The following is a 21269-nucleotide window of genomic DNA, read 5'->3' as shown; positions in this document are numbered from 1 at the left end:
ATCATTGGAGAGATAGAATCAATAAAAATTTAATAAATTTAAATACTTTCATATCAAAAGCCTTTGTCTAAACTTACAAACAACCTTATAAAGTGTAATTAAATATTTGTAATCTCATAAGTTATTATATATCAAAAAAATAATACAGTTTTTTTAAGAATATTTAATAACTAATTGACAATAAAGTTTCAAAGTACAAAAAGATATATGTATTGATCAACCTACCCTGTGCCGACATATAAAAGCTGATACGAACAATCACTTGTATTGACCCGAACTTCCTTTTGCTGTTACGAAGATGTTCGCTTTGCCGCCAATAGTCGGTTATGAACATAAATATTACAAGAATAAGATTACTTTAATTGTTTAAATTAAGTTATAAGTTTTGAAATCATTTTGTACTATAGGTGAATATTAAATAGATTTTTATAAATTTCAAATGTATATTATCTTTTTGAACGATCAGTGGAAAGTTTATATCAAGAAATTACACCAGCAAAAAGCTAGCTCCATTTATTAGATATTATAGAAAATTAATTTAGCTGGTCAGCTCATGAAATATTAGATTTGTTACATCTTGTAGAAATAAAAAGTACATATATGAAAAAAGTAGCAACATTTGCTTTAAAAATTGATTCTTTTTTCACAGAACATCTTTTTATGATGCCACCATAACAACCAAAATGTACCGAGGTTACCACATCCAAACAAACTTGATTTAAAGCCTTCAATCTTAAGGAATCCACCGAGTCAAACAAAGATATTAACTTCATAAGAGTGGAAATCGAATTTCCCCACCAGCTCGCTACTTTATTCTACACTAGCGATGTCAGCGGAGGCAAACAGGACGGAGAGTGCAACCCCCGCCTCCGACCCCGAAATTTCCCCGTTCCCACATCCCCGCTCCGCCCCCGAAATGTTCAGTCTTTTTACCCCCGCCCCCGTCCCCGAATCCCCTTTATTACCTCCGCCCCCGCCCCCGTTCCTCCACCCCGATTGATTTTGGGCTACATTTTTTGGGGGTAAATGAAAATATTTTTTAAGTAACAAATAATTATTTATAATAGAATTTTACGTATTAAAAATAAAAAAATTATGACATCTTAAAAACATTATACTAACAACTTAAAAACATTTTTTTAATGAATTTTGAAAGCTTAAAATCATGTTATTGTTTATTATATTTATATAATTAGTATATGTAAATATATGTATAATTTATTAATGGGGTCCCCATAGAGGTTTCGTGACGGGATTGCTTACCCCTGCCTCCGCCCCCGAAATTAAAACGGGGTTAACATTGCTCCCGCCCTCGTCCCTGCCCCCGATTTTTAAAAAAAAAATCCCACAAACAGGATGGGGCCCCCACAGGAACGGGGTCTTACGGGTCTTTTTGACATCCCTATTCTACACCTACTTTCCTAGCATACAATTAAGAAAAATATTTTCGGACATTACTATCCCATATTCGTAAAATGACAATAAAAAAACAACTTTAACTTTAATACCCCATGATCTATATTTTTTTCGAGTTGCCAAACGATGTAACCCAGTTCTCCAATCAAAAATATTTACTATAATGAGACCAAATTTGATGCATCTTATCTATCCCTCGTCCACAATAACTTGTCGGAGAATGTATTTATTTATTTATTTATTTTTTCATTTTTTTTTTTGGAGGGGGAGAGGATTTCAAAATTTAGTCAGGAAAAAAAAATGAATTCCATGGTATATATATACGGATTCGAAAGAGGTAACCTCTACGGGCTCCTCCGAATGATTTAAAGTTGTGCGGAGTCTAAGGACCAAAAAAAATACCAAAGAATACCTCCGTAGAGGTTAAACCATTCCGCAGAGGGAGCTCTGCAGAGCTCCACAATTAACCTTAATTTGTTAACAATGACTGTTTAATGGTCCACGGAATATCAGTAATAGTACTTTTGTAGTCTACGGGATCGACTTAAAAGCTCTATGGAATAGGCACTTGGAGAGTTGGTGAGAGATATTTATGATTTTTTGGTCATACAAAAAAAAAGATCCTTATTTTTTATAATAAATAATCGAAAATCTGAGTTATTGGGAGAAATTTTTTCTTATTTTTCAGAAAAAAAAATATGAGTTTTGTTATTTTATATATTAGGGGTTTTAGCAGTTAATTAATGGAATGAACACGTACACTAAAACAAAATTTAACAACTTAGGTTTACTACTTCCGTCTAATTTTGACCATGGGATATTGTTTTATTTGGTTAAAAATAAGGCAAATATGTTCAATATTAATATATTGTTGACATTTCAACACCTGGATGATGGGTATGTCATGATCATTAAAAACAAAGTGTAACATCCGGTTTCGAGAAGTTCCCGCATTGGTTATTTATGATTTGTACTACTGATGTTAAAATGATTTTAGTTACTGTAACCGGTATTGGAACAACCCAATTGTATGGTTTAAGTGTTTTTTTAAGTTTTACTTTGAATTTTTGGGACGTTAGACGAAGTAGATGTTCATATAATGTTGAACATTGTTCAAGTGAAGAAATTCTTGCAGTAAATGAGGTGGACGTAGAAAATTTCTATGAGTTTGGAAGACTAGGTGAGAAAACATTGTCACCTCATGAAAAATCAAATAAAGGATGGTTAGAAGATGAATTCACACGTGGAAAAACGTTTCAGACATGTTTTACGGTATGCCTCCTATAGTTGTTTGTCCTAATCCGATTCTTGATCTTGGACCATTTCATAGTTTAGGACAAAATGGTCATATACTTATTCGTCAAACGTATCATAACAAACAAGATCTAATATTTTCTCTAAGTATGAAAGCAACTAGAGAAAAGTTTCGCTTTAAGACCACACATTCAAACAAAGATTGTTACGAGGTTTATTGTGAAATAGAAAACTGCAGTTCGCGTCTATATGCAAAACACCTTGATATGACTGAAAAATTTGAAGTTAGGATGTACAAAAACGTGTACACATGTGCGTCGTTACAGATACTCCCAAATCATAAGCACACTAATAAAAACGTTATGGGTACTATATTGCATGAGATTATGGGTAAAAATTGTTCGCAAGTTTAACGCCCCAAAACAACCATTCATCCAATCCAAAGACCCATTCAAAGTATAAAATGTATCAAATAGTCATTAGAGTATAAAAAAGTCATAGAATGCAGAACGTTGGTGGATGCGATGCAATCACGTCGACCACTTCCCTTTGCAATCGAAAGTAGCTCAAAATAAACATGAAATTGTAAGCACAAAGCTTAGTGAGTCCCCCAAAATACTGCATACCATAAATACATATCAACTTGAAGCTGTAACGATTCTATTTTACCCCCAAGTCTATTTCAACTCGGTCAGTATTTTTTAACCGAACGAATCTATTTCACCCCCGGTCTATTTCACCATTGAGTCTATTTCAACTCAATTGATGTTTTTCAACTGAACGAGTCAATTTCACCCCACATACATATGGCATACGGGTAACATCCCAAAAATAATGATAAAAATTTTAGTTTTTCAAAAACCATTTTCATAAACCACCATTCATATAAAACATTATTTCCAAACATAAACATAAAATCAGAGTATCTAATACATCTCTCAATCATAAATCCCAAGGATGTCGTGTACAATCACGCCTTCGCCTTGTCCTGATCATGTGATGCACCTAAAACCACAAAACAACCAACTGTAAGCCAAAGCTTAATGAGTTTTCCTAAAGTATCACACGTAAAAATATATAAGCTTTACATGCATACACTACTAGAAAATAGCCCTTTAATGGCGCGCAAACAATGACACATAGTTATAGAGGACGTGTATTTATGTGTGCCCTAAAAACTAATGTCAGTTTTCCAAAACTTTAAGGATAGAGGACACACATTTATACGTGCCCTAAAATTAGTGTCAGAAAAGAAAAAAAAATGCAGAGGGCGCCTAAATGTGTGTCATGTAAATGTGTCGCTTTATAATTTTTAAGTGAAACACGCGTTTTAGGCGGGAAATTAAATCGACGAAAATTACCCCCGTCTATTGGATCCCAAAAATTAAACCCCCCGCCTCTTCGACTTAGCAAGAAAAAGCCCTAGGGCCTTCATCTTTATCTTCAACAGTGGGAATACCTAGGTCAATTCTTCGGGGTTCAACAACAGATTTGTAAACAACAAACATATACGATTCTGGATCTCGACATGATTATGGAGATCTGGAGTCGGCGACGTGAACATCATTCATGAGAAAAGTTCATACAAAACTCTAGAATTTCTATGGTTTCGATTGCTGAGTGAGGTACAGGGAGGTGTAATCGTTTTCGACTCTTTACTAATTGAGTTGAAATTGAACCCTAAAAACTCAATCCACACTTCGAACTTCTCTGATTCTCTCTTCTTCCGCTCCCCAATCTCCGATTCCACTCCGATCGAGCTCTAATAAAGTAACAAACTCTCTAATTCCAGTCTATTCTACCCTCTAGTGAAGGAGGCAACCTCCTTCGGGCAGCCCTCAGGTCTCAACAAGTTCCAAGGTTTGATTTAGCTATCTTTTTGATCCCACTTCCCTGTCACTTTCTTTCTTCTCTTTTAACCTTTGATGGTGTTTCCGATTTTGATTTTTAACAGGAAAATTGGATGACATTCTTCTTGGATTTGACACTATCAAACCCTATCTGGTGAGTTAATGATAATTCACTTCCCCAAAATTGATGGTGTTCTTGGAGTTATGAATCTAGGATGCCATGTTTAGAGCAATTTCACCATATAGAGCCATATATGTGTTGCATGAGTATAAAGACTGGACCTTTATGTAATTATTGGGTGTTAGAAGGTCAGATCTATAAGTTAGAGAAACAGATCTGACCTCAAAAGGTCATTTGAGTGTTGCCATGGAGGGAACTCGCCGAGTCCATAAGAGGCTCGACGAGTAGAGTCGGGTTGCCCCATAATTCGTGAGCAGTGGTAACCCGTCGAGTGAAAGGTTAAATCAACGAGTCAAGTGAGGCCTTAGGAGGATTCAGAGGACACGCATGAACTCGCCGAGTCACCCGAGTGTACTCGACGAGTCTGGTCAAGGTTTAACCGTTTACTAGAGATGACTTCAGTTGACCTTAGGGTTTTGGTCAAACTGATTCAAGGGAGGCCAGGGAGGGGTAGAATGGTCTTCTACCCATTTTATAGAGATGAGGACAAGAGGAAGTTAACTAGAAATGTTTGCCTTATATGTTAGGCGAAGGCTCGATCGAGTTTATCAAGGCATAAGGTTTACTAGACATCATGCGAGGTGAGTCTTCTCACTATACTTTACCTAGAGTGGTAATTATGTGTGATTGGAGGGTCTTATGTGCTATGATGAGTATGTGATGTATGTTGTTATATGATATGTATGTGCTATGTAATGTTATGAGTATTATGATATGGACCGAAAGGTCAATAGTGTATTGGTCGGAAGGTCAGAGAAGTAGGACCGGAAGGTCTCGATGATACTGACCGGAAGGTTAGAGAAGTGGGACCGGAAGGTCTACAAGGACTATGGGACAGAAGTCCCCTGAGACGCATTGACCGAAAGGTCTTGTAGGGTTGTAGCCTTGAGAGGCGTATGTGTTGTATGTGGTATTTTGGGGAACTCACTAAGCATTTATGCTTACCGTGTTGTGTGATATGCATTTCAGGTGCTAGCGAGGACCACGGGAAAGCGCCGGCATGATCTGTACACACTAATGAAGATCCATGTGTTTGAGATTCTAGGATATGATTTCTGAGATAACATTTGATTGAATGAGTTTTGAAATTATTTTATGAAATTTATTATGTTTGGAATGAAAAATTGTTTTTGAAATTATTTGGGAGGAACATAAGTTTGTAAAACCGTGAGACAACTTTTTTCTAATGAAATATTCTAATATTATTGTGTTCATAAAAATATAATATGTATAATATTCTAACATTATATCTTTTAAAATATTTTCATCTAAAATGTGTCCACAATATTGTTTTAGAATATTATAATATTACATATATTCTATCTTTCTGAAGACTATAGTATTAGAATATTACAATAAAAAGAATGGTCTCACGGTCACCGCAAAATTAGGTTGTCACACACACACATAAATGTTTTTGTTTTCAAACAATAAAATTGGTCCTATAGAAGAATATTCACAAATAAAACCAGGGCAACCGTTCCTATGCACTTTTGAGCGACCAGAAGCAGTTTTTGTAATGTCCTAAAATTACCAACAAAAAATTTCATTTTTAAGCCATTAAATCCATACAATCCATTTGCTCCAAAATCAATCAAAGTAAACTATATCTTTCAAACATCATAGTAAAACAATAACAATAAGTGTGAAAAGCCATCAGGGGATGTTGTGTAGTCAAGTCGAACATTTTCCTTTGAAACTAGAAGTACTTAAAAATGTTTAAACCCCAAAACCATAAGAACAAAGCCTAATGAGTTCCCCAAAATACCAATATACCATACATATTGTGCCCTACCCACGTAATGGGCCCCGTTCATCATACAAACGGGCCCATCCAACCATACAACTTGTAACATCCCAAAATTGTATATGGTAAAAATTTCATTTTTAATTCAACCTTGAACACCATTTATCCTTTTCACTCATTCAAAAACATATCAATTTAAAAATATTTATCAGAGTACAATCCCAAATTCACAAAACATGGAAAACATGGGTGGATGCACTACGATCAAGTCAAGCATTTCCTTTTCGAACCGGAAGTACCTAAAACCATAATACCACATACCATATATATATATATATATATATATATATATATATATATATATATATATATATACATATAAGCACAAATCTTAGTGAGTTCCTCAAAATACCACATACCATACATACATACATACATACATACATACACACATACATACATACATACATCTGGCGCCGCCTGACATCAGACCTCACCTAGTATTCATCAGGCCCGCCGACCTCCATTGAGCCCCGCCCTGTACAGATCTGGCAGTTAAATGCGATGGACCTCACCCTACACGCTAATTAGGCCCCGCCCAACATACATACAAATACATACAATACATGCAAGAGTCACACAGATAGCTAGCATTCTTTTAACAATCATCTATGTGCCGACATTAGTGCATTCGACCCGCCAAACACAGTGAGGAGACTCACCTCAAACCAAGATAACGAAAACACATGCCATGCTACTATAGGGTTCTTCACACTGAGCACAACCAAATTATCCCTGGTCAATAATTAAGATAATTCCCCATAATCCAAGGTCCAACTCTTTTTCTATCATTAAAATGGGTAAAAGAACATTTTACCATTCCCGTATATAACCAAAAAACTTATGGTCCAACTTCCAAAATCCCTAAGGCACAAAGGGCCCAAAAAGTTAACCTTGGGAGTATGCCCCACATACCAGTGTCGTACTCCCCGTGTACTGCTCGTTGATCCTTAAGGTAGAACTCGCCACAACATGAAATCGGGAAGGCATTCATTACGTTGAGCATACGTAACTGTACGCCCAACATACCCCCTTGGTGACCATTTCTCATTTTAGGACTTAATTCTTAAGACCAAAACGTCCAAACTCATTTCTAATCTCAAAACATCAACTTAAGTCTTAAAGTTTCCACCTTTATAACTTTGCATGGCTAGAAAAGGTCCAAAAGCTAAAACCCTAACTCATTTATCCGTTAAGACATCTTCACTCTTGCTTGGAAGGGATAGAAGGACCAAGATTACATTTTTATGGTTCCTAATAACTATATAATGGATAAAGTTTCCAACTTTATCCATTAGAAGGGTTCAAACAACCAAGATCTAGGCATTTAAGTATGAAAGTGTAACAGTCCAAAATCTCAAGTATTGTTAAATTGCATTTTGGGGTGTTTTAAAGGGGAGACTCGGCGAGTTGGAGCAAGACTCGCCGAGTAGGGTCGCAGTTTTGGTCGCGGATTCGCGACTGGACTCGACGAGTCCAGGTATGGACTCGGCGAGTCGACGCTGTTCAGCAGAAACCCTAGCCGTTTGGTTTTGGATCGTATATAATGCCTCTTAGGCCGTCATTGTCCGTCTTTTGGCCGATTGAGAAGAACCCTAATCGTTGTGGACGTCTAGAGCAGGAGAGGAAGCTTTTGGAACCTTGAAGAATTTGTTAGGCAAGAAGAAGAAGAGTTTGGCCAAAGGAATATCAAGGGGATCGAGTTCTGAGGTTTGGAGACACAGAGAGGGTGTTATTCAGGTAATATTTCGGATCATTTCTGCTATATTGAAGTGTGCACGAATTTAGGGTTTATGAAACCCATTTGGAGATTAGATGGATTGTTGTGTCGTTACCCAATGTTTATACCCCTGTATTAGTACCCCTTAGAGGTTCAGAAGGTCCTATGGTTGTATATTCGGAAAAATATGTATCTCAGGAAGCAGTTTGATCGACTGCATGGCGTGGACTCGCCGAGTCGGATGATCAGACTCGGCGAGTAGCTTGAAGATTCACTGGGACTCGCCGAGTTGTTCTTCAGACTCGGCGAGTGGAGTCGGGGTGGCCCCGCGATTCTTCCAGGAGTGACTCGTCGAGTCAAAGAGGATACTCGACGAGTAGAAGGGGAATCTTAGAGGATTGAAGGACGACCAGACTCGCCGAGTCGCCAGGGAACTCGCCGAGTCCAGTCAAGCTGACAATGGACTGTTGACCAGAGTTGACTGGTGTGATTTTCTTAGGGTCAGTTAACGTGGAAGATAGAAGTATTAAAAAGGGATATATGATGTTACAGGGAGCTTGTAGCTCGGAGGATCAAGTGCAAGGGATTTTAGGAGTTGCTATATTCCAGTGTCCGCGAGGTGAGTCTTCTCACTATACCTCACCCGGAAGGGTTTGATTGTGTGACCGGAAGGTCAAGTATGTTATGTGTTATGTTTATATGCTATAAATGGAAAGTTAGCTGCTACGCGTGATTTACATGCTTATATATGGGCCGGAAGGCAAGGTATTATGTGACAGAAAGGTCAGGTATGATATATGATATATGTGCTTTATATGTTAGAGTATTTGTATTATGTGTTATATATGTGTATGGGCCGGAAGGCATTTATCTTATGGGCCGGAAGGCGATATATATTGTGGACCGAAAGGTCCGGGCCGGAAGGCAATGTTATGTGGATCGAAAGGTCCGGGCCGGAAGGCAATGTTATGTGGACCGAAAGGTCCGGGCCGGAAGGCAATGTTATGTGGACCGAAAGGTCCGGGCCGGAAGGCGTATGTGCGTAAGGTATATTGGGGAACTCACTAAGCTTCGTGCTTACGTTGTTTATGTTATGTTGTTTCAGGTTCTTACAGTAACGCGGGATGGCAACGGTTCGATTGTACACACCGAAGAAAGAGTTGTGTTTTTGGAGGATCCTGGTCTTCTATTATAAAGAAAATGAAACTATGTTTTGTAATTCGAATGTGAATAAGATTTTAAACAAGTGTTTTTAATTTTAAATTGATTACTTAAATGAAAATTTTGTTTTTGGAAATCACGGTGTTACAAATTGGTATTAGAGCCTTGGTTTGAGGGATTCGGACGCGCCTACGGGTAAATCTGGACTCAAACTGAGGAAGTAAGAAAAAGTTTTCCAAATAAATGGTTTTCTAAAGGTGAATAAGAGTTCAAAGAGAAAGCAAGAAAGAGCAGTGTGTACAATCAGCCAGAGCCAAACGGTGATTTCCCAAAATACTCTTACTTTTGTATTATGAAATATCTATTATGCACTTTATGAGACATTATTGCATGCTAGAGACAGACTAGGTATTTCATATCTTAGGACTAGAGTGGCCTGATTTGTGATGCCTTAGTCTAGGGTTTGCTGTTATATGTGCGTTATGCTTTTGTGTGTATGTGGTGAGTGAGAGCATCTAGTTAGGACGCACAAGGGGTAAAGCTACGGAGTACAGAGGTACTTCTGAGGATGAGCCGAGAAGGTGGAGCTACCACAGATGGGAAGTCCTATGTATGCTTCAATGCTCGAATGCTGCTTGCTTTGTGCTTTGTGGAGTTGTCGATGATGGGAGCCAGCTACTAAGTGAGTATGACGATACTCAGGAGGTAGAGGGCTGGCATCATTAGGAGCTCTTCAGCAGCTGATAGCAAAGAAGTGGGAGGACAGCGGAAGGGACTAGGGAGTAAACCTAGCCAAATGAGTGCGCTGGTAGAGTAGAGGATTTTGCTGGAAAGCGAGCACGTGCGATGAGATGGGTGAAAGAGCAGGTTTATCAGCTACTTAGGAACTCTGGGATGGTCCGTGTGGAAAGTATGGGTAGATGTGGCAGGTAGTATGGGCCCGTACTACTGAAAGCAGAGGACCCATACTTGACACAGGGGGCATTCTGAAGGTCCTAAGGAACAGATTGAGGAGTGATGTTATGGTTCGAATACCATACATCGGAGCGGATACAGAGTGATGTTATGGTCAGGGCACCATACATCGGAACAGTTGAGATAGATGTTGTGATTCGAGCGCTATACATTGGAGCAGATTGAGGAGTGGTGCTATGGTTCAGGTACCATACACCGAAGCATGTTGAGGAGGGATGTCATGGGATGAGTATCAGGGTTCGTAGTGGATGATGCTTGTGGCTATCTTGTTATCCGGTTATCGATCGGACGAGCACGAGCGAGCGGGATGCGAGGATTCGCGAGATCCGGCGTAATGAGGTTGCTGCATTGTTGCGGGCTGAGTCGCCAGAATTGTTTGGGTCGATCAGGACCACTATGATTGAAGTAGTTTGATGAGCGATATGCGGCTTTCGCAGAGACGGCTGCCGCGGCGGTTACAGCGGCTGTAGCAACGGCAAAGAAAGGGGCTAGTCGGGGTTTTCAGTATCGGGACTTCTATTATGCGAAGCCTCCCACATTCGATGGAGTTCAGGACTCGATTGTTGCTATGAGATGGTTATCAGACATGGAGGGGTGTTTCTCCACGAGTTTATGCCCTGCTGATCAGAGGGTGGGGTGTGCTCTGAACCTGTTGAGGCTCGGGGCGAAGGATTGGTGGAGATTGACCACGAGGTCATTTTCCGATGCGCAGAGGGCTGCGGTTTCATGGGATCAATTCAGAGGGATGTTCAGTACTCGCTATGTTCCGCGGGATGAAAAGGAGAAATTGGCTCGGAAGTTCTTTAAGCTGAGGCAGGATTTGGAGTCGGTGACTGAGAGCACCGGGATGTTTATTGAGAGGGCGATGTTTTGCCCTGAGTTCGCTTCGGAGCAGGCTCAGATGTCCCGAAATCCGAGTATGCTCAAGAGGGGGGGGGGGGTATCAGACAGTTCGTGTCTGTGCAGAGACGCGAGACCGTGTTGGTATCGCAGGAGGCCGCCATGTGGCGTGAGTTAGAGGTTGAGTTGCAGTAGCGTGAGATGAGGCAGGCCCCGATGCAGTCGCAGTCGGCGCCGAAACGGTCCATGACCGTAGACGTTAGAATGGGGGGATCGGAGCGGTCACACTTGTGGGAAGTGTGAGAGAGATGGCACCGGAGCTTGTTGGCCCAGTGGTGCATGCCGCAAGTGCGGAAAGGAGGGGCATGGTGCACGGGATTGTCGGCAGTCAGTGCCAATTCGGGATTTCAGGATTTGTTATCAGTGTCGGTAGGTTGGACATTTGAGGGTCAACCGTCCTCAGTTTCCTGCAGGACCGGTGCAGGCTCTAGCATCGGCCACCTTGAGGAGTTCAGGAGGAGGACAGGATGGAGCAGAGCCCAAGGGCTCAGGGTCGTGCTTATCGGCTTGCGGCAGAGGGAGACGGAGCAGTGCCGGAGGCAGCTGCGGGTATGATGCTCTCTTGATGTCTTGAGTAGCTTGCGTTGATTGTGGCGTATTGTTTGTGCTGGTGTCGGGTGTGGATTTCGATGCGGTATTCGTTGTTTCGCGGGTTTGGCATGGTTATGAATTGGTGCTTCAGGTTTTCGCTTGGCATTCGTTGTTCCCTGATGGTTTAGTATGATTATAGTTTGGTGTTTTGGTACCGGTAGCCTTGTGCGGTTTTCGATGCGATATTCAACCTTTGGCAGGTTGTGGGTTTGGTTATGGGTTATTGCTTGGGAATTCCGTTGGTCATCGTTCGTGAGGGTTGATAGTGGAGATGCGGCACTGGGTTGAATGACGGGTAGCATCTGCAGTTGTGGAGTGGATAATTGAAAGATCGGATTCTTTTGAGCGGATTGATCAGGGAGGAGATGTGTTTTGCTGAGGGTTGCTTACGCTTGTGGGAAGCAGTCAGTGGGTAAATGTTCTCTTTGTGCAGGATGGTTCTGAAAGGTCGTTAATGACGATTGGTGGCAGTTAGTCAGTGCTTTAGTGGGGGAGAATTAGAAAATTCTCCGGGAGACCGATGAGTATGTGAGGGTGCTTAGCTGCCGGGATTCAGCAGTGTTTGTCAGCGCAGAGTATAGGCCGATGAGAGCGAGTGTCGGGTATGCGGGGCGGGATACAGACCTAGGGCATTCGATTTTGGAGGCCTGAGAGAAGGCCGGGATCAAGCTTGAGTAAGTAATCGGGGTTATGTGATCAGAGTATTGGTATGTTTGAGGAACGTGATGGGTTGTACTGCATTAACCCCACGGGATTATGTTGTGCATGTTTCTAGAGCTGGAACCGGAAGGTTCCAGAGTTAGAACCTAAGGGTTCGCAGAGTTGGGTGTACGGACCCACAGAGATATAGCCTCGAGTGGCTAGTATGTGTTGTGAGAGTCGGTCCAGTCATACTGGAGACTCTGTTGGTATTGCTGGATTAGTTTGAGATTTGCGGATCGCGTATGTGCAGTGTGATTGCATTGGAAGGTCTGGCCCCGGGTTAGTGATCTTGTTTAGCTGAGGCAGTGATTCTGATGAGTGGAGAGAGTGTATGGGATTGAGAGCCCCTGCAATGGGAACCAGAGTATGTGGATAGCGGTTACGCGAGAAGGGTGGTGTCGCTTGGGGCGAGCACCGTGGCACCGGGTGGAGTGGCATTATGGCCAAGAGGGTTCCTTGGAAAAAGGAAAAGAGGAAGGTGTAACTCCGAAGGGGTGCAAGTTCACGAAAGTGAAAGCTGCAGAGCAGAGTTATGGTTAGAGTATTTCAAGTATGGTTTCGAGCATCGTGTTTGCGGCAGTGAAGTAGGAACCCATCCGAGTTGGGATGTCTGTTGAGGCTCAAAAGGGATGCATGGAGAGAGAAAATTTTAAATTCTCAGGGTGAATCTGATCAGAGTGTAGGGTGGATGTAGTGGTTCACCTTGGGAGATGTTCGAGGACATCATCAGTGTATCGGGTCTTTCCACCTGCGGGTGTTGGGACTAGTTCAGTAGGTGTAAGTGATGGCAAGAGGGAACTTGTGAGAGTTGATCTGAGAGGGAGGACGGATCTCTCAGTCGGTCCGGAATGGGCAAAGTGGGCTTTGGATCGGGGATCCGGTGGTTCAGGGTTTCCTAACCCTTATGGGTTGAGTGATCGTTGAGATTTGGAGCAGAGTGCATCGTGGGTAATTTCCGATTGCAGAGAGTGATGAGCAGTTCAGAGTTCGTACTTTAGTTGACAAAGCAGACTCAGCAGGTTAAAGAGAGTTAGTGATCGTCTAGAGTTAACAGGAAAGTTATGCAGGCAGACGCCGCTGCAAGCATGTGATTCAGGTCAGCGACTTCGTATTTCTGATGGGGTGCTTCGATGTAGGAAGAGGGGTAAATGGGGGGCCCCAGTATGTCGGGTCTTTTCGTGAAGGTGCGAAGGTAGGAAGGGTGGCCTATCGTTGGAGCTGTCAACGGAATTGGGACGGATCCATGACACTGGTATGTGTCGCAATTGAAGAGGTGTATAGCGGATGAGTCAGCAGTGGTTCTTCTAGAGAACGATTAGGTGGATGCGAGCCTGTGTTACGTCGAGGGGCCAGGGACCGTCGGAGATCGGAAGATCAGGGTTCTGAGGAACAAGGAGGTACCTCTGGTATTGGTTCAGTAGCGGTCTCGGGAGAGATCGGTAGTGTCTAGGAAGCCGAAACGTGAGATGCGGGAGCAGCAGCCAGAGCTATTTTCAGAGTGAGACTTCGAGGGCGAAGTCTAATTCTAGTGGGGGAGAATTGTAACAGTCCAAAATCTCAAGTATTGTTAAATTATATTTTGGGGTGTTTTAAAGGGGAGACTCGGCGAGTTGGAGCAAGACTCGCCGAGTAGGGTCGCAGTTTTGGTCGCGGATTCGCGACTGGACTCGACGAGTCCAGGTATGGACTCGGCGAGTCGACGCTGTTCAGCAGAAACCCTAGCCGTTTGGTTTTGGATCGTATATAATGCCTCTTAGGCCGTCATTGTCCGTCTTTTGGCCGATTGAGAAGAACCCTAATCGTTGTGGACGTCTAGAGCAGGAGAGGAAGCTTTTGGAACCTTGAAGAATTTGTTAGGCAAGAAGAAGAAGAGTTTGGCCAAAGGAATATCAAGGGGATCGAGTTCTGAGGTTTGGAGACACAGAGAGGGTGTTATTCAGGTAATATTTCGGATCATTTCTGCTATATTGAAGTGTGCACGAATTTAGGGTTTATGAAACCCATTTGGAGATTAGATGGATTGTTGTGTCGTTACCCAATGTTTATACCCCTGTATTAGTACCCCTTAGAGGTTCAGAAGGTCCTATGGTTGTATATTCGGAAAAATATGTATCTCAGGAAGCAGTTTGATCGACTGCATGGCGTGGACTCGCCGAGTCGGATGATCAGACTCGGCGAGTAGCTTGAAGATTCACTGGAACTCGCCGAGTTGTTCTTCAGACTCGGCGAGTGGAGTCGGGGTGGCCCCGCGATTCTTCCAGGAGTGACTCGTCGAGTCAAAGAGGATACTCGACGAGTAGAAGGGGAATCTTAGAGGATTGAAGGACGACCAGACTCGCCGAGTCGCCAGGGAACTCGCCGAGTCCAGTCGAGCTGACAATGGACTGTTGACCAGAGTTGACTGGTGTGATTTTCTTAGGGTCAGTTAACGTGGAAGATAGAAGTATTAAAAAGGGATATATGATGTTACAGGGAGCTTGTAGCTCGGAGGATCAAGTGCAAGGGATTTTAGGAGTTGCTATCTTCCAGTGTCCGCGAGGTGAGTCTTCTCACTATACCTCACCCGGAAGGGTTTGATTGTGTGACCGGAAGGTCAAGTATGTTATGTGTTATGTTTATATGCTATAAATGGAAAGTTAGCTGCTACGCGTGATTTACATGCTTATATATGGGCCGGAAGGCAAGGTATTATGTGACAGAAAGGTCAGGTATGATATATGATATATGTGCTTTATATGTTAGAGTATTTGTATTATGTGTTATGTGTATGGGCCGGAAGGCATTTATCTTATGGGCCGGAAGGCGATATATATTGTGGACCGAAAGGTCCGGGCCGGAAGGCAATGTTATGTGGATCGAAAGCTCCGGGCCGGAAGGCAATGTTATGTGGACCGAAAGGTCCGGGCCGGAAGGCAATGTTATGTGGACTGAAAGGTCCGGGCCGGAAGGCGTATGTGCGTAAGGTATATTGGGGAACTCACTAAGCTTCGTGCTTATGTTGTTTATGTTATGTTGTTTCAGGTTCTTAGAGTAACGCGGGATGGCAACGGTTCGATTGTACACACCGAAGAAAGAGTTGTGTTTTTGGAGGATCCTGGTCTTCTATTATAAAGAAAATGAAACTATGTTTTGTAATTCGAATGTGAATAAGATTTTAAACAAGTGTTTTTAATTTTAAATTGATTACTTAAATGAAAATTTTGTTTTTGGAAATCACGGTGTTACAGAAAGGGACAAAAAGTTCATCTTTTTCAAATAATCCATTAAGTCCAAGCCTCCAACCTTTAGATTTGAATATATATGATCTTTAGATGGATAAAGTTCCAACTTTATCCAAAACAAGGTCACAAACTTTCAAGATCTGAACTTTATGCACGAAAATGAACAAAAGCTCATAATACCCAAAACTAACTAGATCTAACAAATGCAACATCAAGATTCAAGCTTTATATCACTAGAAGAAAGTTCAAGGTGAGCAAAATCCAAATCTACAAGATCCAATGAAGCCAACACTTCTCCAATGATCTCATTCTTCTCCAAGATGCACCAAGAACACTCCAAAGCACTCAAGAACACCTTCTTTTTCTCACAAGGCTCAAACTAGTGTTAGGGTTTCAAGGGAGGGTGTTGGAGAGGCAGAGGATGAGAATGGAATAGGTTTGGGGAAGTCAAGGAGCTTAAATAGGGCTCAAACCACGAAAATAGGGTTTGGGTATTGATCACATAAGCCCATCGTACTCCAGGTACACCCAACATACCAAGGATGCCCAGTACGTCCATCGTATTTCCTGTACAATCAGCGTACTAGCCTAAGCCCAAAACCTTCTTAACTTCTAACATTCATAACTTCTTCGTTCCAACTCCGATTTCGACGATCTTTATAACCATGGAAAGGTATTGAAGATATCTACAACCATATCTACTTACTTTTGACTTAAAACACCTTGAACTAAAATCCATAATTCTTGAAAGGCCTGAACCACCAATTTTAACATTATACCCTTGGGCTCAAAAACGTAAACTGATTTCTTGGATCACATAATCTGCATTACCTTGAAATGGATCTAAACCTATCTTTCCCCAACGCTCGTAGCCTTGTGATAATTGATCTTCGGGTTACGGCCCCGAACTATGGAATAACTCGAAATAGGGTGTTACACAAACGAGCCTAGCCCAACATAAAAACGGGCCCAACCCAACATACAAATGGGCCCAACCCAACATACCAGTGCAAGAGTCATAAACATAACTAGCATGCTACATAGTATAGTAAGAAGACTCACGTTGCAGACGAAATCAATAGCTAACAAGTCGCACTGCCAACGGATGGGTGCTAAACACTTCCTTCTAAAACTACACATGGTAAACCCCTAGTAAACCATCTAAACTAGAAACTTAACCAAACGTCAATGGTGAAGGTAAAAATCAACAGTCAACATCACCAACAACTGACCCTCACATCGTGATTGTCCCATGTTCACACTGTGAGAATACACTCACCCCGATCCCAAATTCAGTCACGCTCTAACTCATCCAACTCAGACACAGATAACTAAATCAGTAGACATCACGAAATGGACCCTCCTTAGTCACATTGTTAACACATCAAGAAAAAATAGTCACGCATCCCCCCACTACTAGACAAAAGACCTTTAATGACGCGCTTTTTACGACACGCGTTAATTAACGATACGCAAAAGGACGTGCCCTTAAAATAGTGTCATCTCTCCAAAAAATTTAAGGATTTACGTCACGCTTTATTGCGTGCCCTTAATTTAGTGTCTCAAGAAAAAAAAATTAAAAACACGGAGGGCGCTTTATCTTAAATGCGCATTGTCTGTACCTGTCGCTTTATAATTTTAATGAAACACGCTTTTAGTAGACAAGGGGGGAAATGAAATCCCCAAAATTTTGAAAACCCGCCTTTTTTTTCTATCTTCTATCTATCTTTCATCTTCAACCTAACAAGGACAAGCATTGCACTCTTGATTTCCCTAACTCTTTCTCATTTTCTGATTCAAACTTGAAAGAATCGAAAAAAAAATCTATCAATTTTGAAGCCTAAAAAAAATCTAACAAGGACGAGTATCCATCGATCCGACTTCCAAAAATAGAGGGCATCGATTCCACGTCTTCCGGGGTTGGGAGGAATGAAAAATTGTTGGTCCCGTGTTGGTTTTGTGATGTTCAATCGAAGAAAAGGAAATCAGAATCGACGATCGCTGCTTTCGCTAATATCCACTCCGACCTCTTATGAACGCAAATGGTAAAGATCTGCTTCGATTTCCCGATTGGTCTTCCTTTTTTTTCTTCTTTCCCTCTTGCCCTAATTATCGACTCCTCATTTTTCTCTCAGATTTGAGTCTCCTCTTTCATAAAAAATAAGAGGTATCAAGGTAAATTTTCTGAGATTCGAAACTATATGACTCGAATTAGAGGTTGAAGATCATAAATCGATGGTTTATTCTGTCTTGGAACACATGGCTCTACGAACCCTCGCGTTTGCTAAAACCCTAGTTGCGATATCCAGGTTTTAGCAACATGTGCGTGGATTGCAGACGTTCACGCTTCCCGATCTTTCCTACGATTATGACGCACCGGAGTCGGCAATTAGCGGAGAGATCAAATACTACCTATACATTCTCTCTCTCTCTCTCTCTCTCTCTCTCTCTCTCTCTCCGGTGCAGTCACTCTTCTAGCACTCGGAAACGGCGCTCCTGATGTGTTCCCATCTGTCGCATTCGTTGGTGGTGGAAACCCCCGAACAGGATTCGACGCGATTTTATCTGTAGAGAATTTCGTTTCAGCTCTCGCCGTTGGTTTCGTCACGATCTATGCAGCTCCCTTTGCCGTCTCCCCTGCGCCTTTTATAAGGGACGTGTTGTTTTATCTGACGGCGACGTTGGGGATGGATAGTGGTGGGAAATCTAAGTGTGGTGGTTGTGAAGTTCAGAATGAAACAGATTCTATTGATCTACTAACATCACACTATGTCCTCTCACTCTAATGTACTCCTGCAAATCCTTTATCCCTCTAAATCATCCAATTTCATTTCTCTTTCCTAACATTCATCTCCCTCTCTGGTTAATCCTACTCTTTAGGACCTCGTGACTATCACTAGTCCATTACATAGTCGAAAAAAAGCCCCCTAAAACATAGCAACGACCAGTAGTTCTAACAGGATTCATCATGAGTGTGTGTTGGATTTTTTGCCTTGTGGTTCTGGTAATTATTGTATCTTCAAAATTTTCTGATTCAAAATTTTGAATATAAAATTTGATTAATTAACATCTATTTTGTAGGAATTGTCACTCGTCCTCTTGTTGTACTTCTTTATAAGATTAAAGAAGGAAAAGAATATGCAGCGTTTGCTCACATTCTATGAAAGTGGCTCACTGATTTTGGTATTATGACTAAAATGCTTATGATCCTTTTGTAATTCTCAATCTCTCTGCATAATCTTCTTATATATTATATACTTTTGTAGTTGCTTTGAGGAAGGAGTTTGCTGATGAAACTGACAGAGTGACAAGTCATACCAAACATATTTCATCTGTTCCTATGTATCTCAGTATCTATTCTCCAAATGGTAATATGTAATTATAAACAAAAGATGTTTCATGCATATCAAATGTTAGAAAACATAATAAGTTATTAATAAATCTATTATGTCTAAATTTTTGATCTTTTATAATAAGTTACCAAACAGATTTCATCCGGATGAAGATAACAGGCCTGCTGATTTATTTGATATAACATCGGATTTATCATTGGTGTGTAAAGCTTGTTCTTCATTTTACTAAAGTACACCTTTAAGTTTACTATCTGGATTCTCTCTGATTCTATCCATGCCATCTTTGAGTAGATTATTGCTTTAGGCCCTTACACCACTACTGACAACTTATTCTTTGAGCCACTATCTGATCTTCTTGCATATACGTAAAGAAAGCAGCCTCAGTTGCTTATACTGGTGAGAATTTACAATTTTAAACCTGTATAATAAGATTAGCATTCTATCTTGGGATTTCCATTCCCCAGTTTATCTTTACTCAATTCGTTATATCATAATCCATAAAAACATACAAAACATGAAATTTCTTACAATTTTTTCCACATTTCATTCAAACATAAACCATTTTCAGGTTCACCAGGAGTGGGGTTCATGGCGCATATCCTTGATGTTAAAGCTGGAGAGGTGCAATCATGATTCTTTTTATGTTTCTGAAAATTTTTAATTTACCAAAATTCATAATTTCTTATCTAAATGCAGGATGTGTTGGGAAAATTGATGTGGTTTTCTCAAAACAGCACTCGAGCTGTGTGCATTCTATCAGCTAATGGTGCCATATCTAATGTTACACTTCAGCAGTCTGCAACATCTGGTGGAACTGTCACATACGAGGTTTTTTTTCTTGAAAATTCATTATTTATTTATTTTTGATGTATAAAAAATATTTAATTTATTTATAAAAAATACAGGGACGATTTGAGATCTTATCTCTTTGTGGTTCATTTATGGTTTGTGAGAGTGATGGGCAAAGAAGCAGGACTGGTGGTTTAAGCGTGTCACTTTCAGGGCCAGATGGTCGTGTTTTAGGTGGTAATGTGGCTGGCCTTCTCACTGCTGCATCACCCGTTCAGGTTTTTTTTCTTTCTTTCCATAAATATGGAATGGAATCAACCATTCCATTCCTGATTCCTGATTCCTGTCTCTTGATTCCAAACCCTAAGAAACTTTGTTTTTATCTTGGTAACTTTTACAGATGATTGTTGGTAGCTTTTGTTCCTGCAAGTCAGAAACAAAGAAAAATAGAGGCGGAAATAGTCAACACTACTCCCGTCAATGTGGGGACCACAAGCGGACCTTCAGGTGGAGGGATCGGGAGCCCGCTAGTCCACAGTAACAACAGTAATCCACAAGGTATGGCTAATATGCCTTCGAGGTAACTAAATGTCTAAATCCCATTTGTTTGTGTTGTAAGCAACATAACATAACTCTCTATTAGGAAGGAGAAGGAACCTTGTCTTTTTTTTGGTTAAGTTTCTAAATTAGTGTGTAAGGGTAGTTGTATGCCAACAAATGTGATGATGGGTTAATTATGAGTTCTTGGTTTTATTGAAAATGTTAATAATATTGTGTGCGTATTTTTAGAAATTTTTATATATATGACATGTGGTGTTCGTATTTAATTATCTAAGAGTAATAATGTCTTTGGAATTAATGTGGAAATGGAAGAAATAGTTCCATCATGATGTCAATATTTTGTCTTCTTCTCTTGCTGATAGGTCCAAGAAATCTTGTACGTAGAATGGACCTTTGTCTCTCTTTCGTGGCTTTTCTGTGATCTTCTTTTATGGTAAAAGTCCACATGATAATGTGTGATAAGAAGAAGTTTTATTACATCTATAAGACTTTTAGTTGCGTAATTGCTTTTTTTTCTTGTCTATATCTTGACATCCTGGATCAGTTTGCGTCATGATGAAAACTTTTTTGTCTTGTTTTCTTGCTGTTAGGTCTGGATTGGACCTTTTTTCTATTGTGACTTCTTTTGCAAATCCTTAATTCGGTGATCTTTTCATGGTAAAAGGTAAAAGCCTCATGCCAGTTTCACATAAAACTTTTTGAAAAGATGAGGTTTATTTAACTTGTTGGTTTCTTATTTGTGCATATGGAATAAAAAAAATACAACCATATCAGATTCACATAATAGT

General features: G+C 40.8%; 1 pseudogene; it reads left to right on the top strand.

The window, feature by feature from the left end:
• The first annotated feature begins 2309 nt into the window (after positions 1 to 2309).
• Positions 2310 to 20712, top strand: LOC122197176 (uncharacterized; annotated as a pseudogene).
• The last annotated feature ends 557 nt before the right edge of the window (positions 20713 to 21269 follow it).

Source organism: Lactuca sativa, chromosome 3 (assembly GCF_002870075.4).
Source record: "Lactuca sativa cultivar Salinas chromosome 3, Lsat_Salinas_v11, whole genome shotgun sequence".
Lineage (NCBI taxonomy): Eukaryota > Viridiplantae > Streptophyta > Magnoliopsida > Asterales > Asteraceae > Lactuca > Lactuca sativa.
This window is presented reverse-complemented; position numbering and strand designations above follow the sequence as displayed.